Below are 4,719 nucleotides of genomic sequence, written 5' to 3'. Positions count from 1 at the left end.
GAACCTTGGAGTGAGTTGCATAGTGGGTGTATTCAGCTGGACTGGTAGCACTGAAATCCTCATTAGCACTCTGAGGGTCGAAAGCGTCACCTGGCACATGAACAAGAGCAGATTCCTGATCAGTAGTGAAGCTATCACATTTGTGTTCTCTTAGAAGCAAGTTTCAAGAACAGGGTCAGAATGTTGCCGAGGAAGAGTGAATGAGGAGGAAGGAGAGAAAATGGTGTCCACGGATTACAGTACCTACAGTCAAGCTGCAGCCCAGCAGGGCTACAGTGCTTACACAGCCCAGCAAACTCAAGGATATGCACAGACCACCCAGGCCTATGGGAAACAAAGCTATGGAACCTATGGACAGCCTACTGATATCAGCTCAGAGCACTGCCACCTACAGGCAGACTGAATATGTGACTTCTTATGGACAGCCTCCCACTGGTGATACCACTCCAACTGCCCCCAGTCATACAGCCAGACTGTTCAAGTATGTGGCACTGGTGCTCATGACACCACCACTGCTCCAGTCACCACAACCCAAGAACCTTGTGCAGCTCAGTCTGCATATGGCACCCAGCCTGCCTACCCAGCCTATGGCCAGCAGCCAGCAGCCGCCGCTGCACCTGCAAGACCACAGGATGCAAACGAGCCCACTGAGACTAGTCAACCTCAATCTATCACAGGGGTTTATAACCAGCCCAGCCTAGGGTATGGACAGAGTAATTACAGATATCCCCAAGCACCTGGGAGCTACCCCATGCAGCCAGTCACTGCATCTCCACCCTATCCTCCTACACATCTTATGCTACACATCCTATCTTCCTCTTCACAAGCAACTAGTTATGATCAGAGCAGTTAATCTCAACAGAACATCTATGAGCAACCTAGCAACTATGGACAGCAGAGTAGCTATGGTCAACAAAGCAGCTATGGGCAGCAGCCTCCCATTAGTTACCCCCCTCAGACTGGGTCCTACAGCCAGGCTCCAAGTCAATATAGCCAACAGAGCAGCAGCTACAGGGAACAGAGTTCATTCCGACAGGACCACACCAAATGGTGTCGGGGGCAGGAGTCTGGAGGATTTTCCAACCAGGAGAGAACCAGAACATGAGTGGCCCTAATAACCGGGAGAGGAGAAGAAGGGGATTTAAGCATGGAGGCATGAGCAGAGGTGGGCAGGGAGGAGGATGCAGTGGAATGGGCATTAGAGACCAAGGTGGCATCAATAAGCCTGGTGGACCCATGGATGAAGGACCAGGTCCTGATCTAGGCCTTCCTATAGATCCTGATGAGGATTCTGACAACAGTGCAATTTATGTGCAAGGTTTAAATGACAATGTGACTCTGGATGATCTGGCAGACTTCGGTAAGCAGTGTGGGGTTGTTAAGATGAACAAGAGAACTGGGCATCCCATGATCCACATCTATTTGGATAAGGAGAGAGGAATGCCTAAAGGGGATGCCACGGTGGCCTATGAAGATCTGCCAACTGCCAAGGCTGCTGTGGAATGGTTGGATGGAAAGGATTTTCAAGGAAGAATACTTAAAGCTTCTCTTGCGTGAAAGAAACCTCCAAAGAATAGCATGTGGAGTGCCATGACACCTCGTGAGGGGAGAGGAATGCCACCACTGCTCCGTGGAGGTCATAATAGCTCATGAGGTCCCAAAGGACCCATGGGTTGCATGGGAGGCATTGGAGGAGACAAAGGGGCTTCACCCCATGAAAACACTAAGGCTACTTAGGAACCCCCATGTGGAGGAGGAAATGTCCAGCAATGAGCAGGAAATTGGCCGTGTCCCATGCAGGTATGTGGAACTCAGAAAATGAACTGGAGAACAGAATGCAACCAGGGTAAGGCCCCAAACCTGAGGGCTTCCTCCCGCAACCCTTCCAACCTCCGGGATGAGATAGTGGCCAAGGCTGCAGTGGTGGCATGCAAGGAAGAAGAGGTGTCCATATGGACCATGGTGGCACTGGAGAATTGTTCCGAGGTAGCAGTGGTGGAGGCACATATGACTTCAGAGTTGTCCGAATATTGGAACGAGTTAGCTTTGGTGGAGGAACATGACATGGTCCTGTGGGCCCTCCTGGACCATTGTTGGAACAGGTGGACTGAAGAAGATGCGGACCTGGAGGACCTGCGTAAGTGGATAAAGGCAAGAACAGTCAGGAACTTAGAGACCGGCCCTACTAGAGAGACCTGCAGAGCTACATGGATGACCAGATTTATTTTTTAAAACAAGAAAATGTTTTAAATTTAGAATTCCACATTTATAATGTGGCCACGAAGTCATAATTATTACAGTGTGTACTTTAGTATTTTCAGCATTTGTGAAGAAATATTAAAACAAGTTAAATGGTAGTTGATTGAGTTTTTTTTTTCTTGTAAAGATGCCTGTTTTAAGACATAACAAAGGGAACCCCTTGTGAGCATACTCAGTATCATTGTGGAGAACCGAGAGGGCCCCTTCTTGTAACAAAATTCATGGTTGTGAATGTTTTCAAATACATTCCAATTTTTTTTAACTGTGAAATAAGTAATGTTGCAGAGGGTCCATGTTGTCTCCAGTGTGGCTACCAAGAGGAAGCTCAGAGTCAGCATGTGGCCTCCCCTTGCATGCCAAGGGTAAGTCCTAAAGAACGTTTGTGATCCATTGTGGTGTCGTGAAGTGTAATTTTCTCTGAATCCTAAAGAATGTCACGTCTGTGACTTGTACCTGGAGATGAAGGTAACTCAGTGTTGGCGGTAGGCAGGGGCACAATGCCATCCTCATCCTTTGCAGGACGAAATTCTTCTTTCTTGGTTTCTTCAACCTTTAAGGAAAGTTTGAGATGTAAGATTTCATTAAAATGTCACTAAGTATACTCACTTTAGAAGAACTTATCTGTTAATGCCAGGGTCTTGATTTATAGTCCCCAAATATTTGTTTGCTCAGCGAAATTTTATCACTGTAACTACTGTTATTGTGTAACCTTTGCTTCCTTTCTGTTTGATTCAAAGCCCAGAGTTTGAGAACCTTAAAAGGGGACTTGCTCAGCTTTATGTGTGTGTGTGTGTGTGTGTGTGTGTGTGTGTGTGTGTGTGTGTTAAGGGGTGGGCAGAGAATAAACTTCACAAGGTGGCTCTCTGTTTTCACCTGGTGAGGCTGCCCTGGTGGCATGCAGCGAGGAGGATGCGGACTTTCTGCCTGTGGTGGTCCTGCAGAAATGACCCGAGGTAGCACTGGTGGAGGCACATATGGCTTCAGAGTTGTCAGAATCTTGGACCGAGTTAGCTTTCGTGGAGGAACATGACATGGTCCTGTGGGCCCTCCTGGACCTGCAGAGAGAACAGACAGAAACTTAGATACCGGCCCTACTAGAGAGACCTGCAGAGCTGCATGGATGACCAGATTTATTTTTTAAACCAGAAAATGTTTTAAATTTAGAATTCCACCTTTATAATATTGGCCACAAAATCATGATTATTACTGTGTGTACTTTAGTATTTTCACCATTTGTGAAGAAACATTAAAACAAGTTAAATGGTAGTTGACTGAATTTTTATTTTCTTTTAAAGATGCTTGTTTTAAGACTTAACAATTGGAACCCCTTGTGATCATACTCAGTATCATTGTGGAGACCTGAGAGGGCCCCTTCTTGTAACAAAGATCATGGTTTTGATTGTTTTCAAATACATTACAATTTTTTTTAAACGTCAAATAAATAATGTTTAAGAGGATACATGGTGTCACCAGTGTGGCTAACAAGAGGAAGCTCAGAGTCAGCATGTGGTCTCCCACTTGCATGCCCAGTGTAGGTCCTAAGGAACATGTGTGATCCGTTGTAGTGTTGTGAAGTGTAATTTTCTCCGAATCCTCTGTGACTTGTACCTGGAGATGCGGGTAATTCAGTGTTGGCGGTAGGCAGAGGCACAATGCCATCCTCATCCTTTGCAGGACAAAATTCTTCTTTCTTGGTTTCTTCAACCTTTAAGGAAAGTTTGAGATGTAAGTTTTCATTAAAATGTCACTAAGTTTACTCACTTTAGAAAAACTTATCTGTTAATGCCAGGGTCTTGATTTATAGTTCCCAAATGTTTGTTTACTCAGTGAAATTTTATCACTGTAACTATTGTTATTGTGTAACCTTTGCTTCCTTTCTGTTTGATTCAAAGCCCAGAGTTTGAGAACCTTAAAAGGGGACCTGCTCAGCTTTATGTGTGTGTGTTTGTGTGTGTGTGTGTGTGTGTGTGCTCAGCGGTGGGCAGAGAATAACCATCACAAGGTGGCTCTCTATTTTACCTGGTGAGGCTGCCCTGGTGGCATGCAGTGAGGAGTACGCAGACTTTCTGCCTGTGGTGGTCCTGCAGAAATGACCCGAGGTAGCACTGGTGGAGGCACATATGGCTTCAGAGTTGTCAGAATCTTGGACCGAGTTAGCTTTCGTGGAGGAACATGACATGGTCCTGTGGGCCCTCCTGGACCTGCAAAGAGAATAGTCAGGAACTTAGATACCGGCCCTATTAGAGAGACCTACAGAGCTGCATGGATGACCAGATTTGTTTTTTAAACCAGAAAATGTTTTAAATTTAGAATTCCACATTTATAATATTGGCCACAAAATCATGATTATTACTGTGTGTAATTTAGTATTTTCACCATTTGTGAAGAAACATTAAAACAAGTTAAATGGTAGTTGATTGAGTTTTTTTTTTTTTTTAAAGATGTTTGTTTTAAGACTTA

At 45.2% G+C, this 4,719-nt stretch overlaps 1 pseudogene; it reads left to right on the top strand.

Moving 5' to 3' along the window:
• The first annotated feature begins 220 nt into the window (after positions 1-220).
• Positions 221-2,189, top strand: LOC121459719 (annotated as a pseudogene).
• The last annotated feature ends 2,530 nt before the right edge of the window (positions 2,190-4,719 follow it).

This window comes from Microtus oregoni, unplaced genomic scaffold, assembly GCF_018167655.1.
Source record: "Microtus oregoni isolate MIOR12 unplaced genomic scaffold, Mior012 000019F_ref0000042, whole genome shotgun sequence".
Taxonomy (NCBI): domain Eukaryota; kingdom Metazoa; phylum Chordata; class Mammalia; order Rodentia; family Cricetidae; genus Microtus; species Microtus oregoni.
Note: the sequence above shows the minus strand (reverse complement) of the source record. Positions and strands in the feature narration are given on the sequence as shown.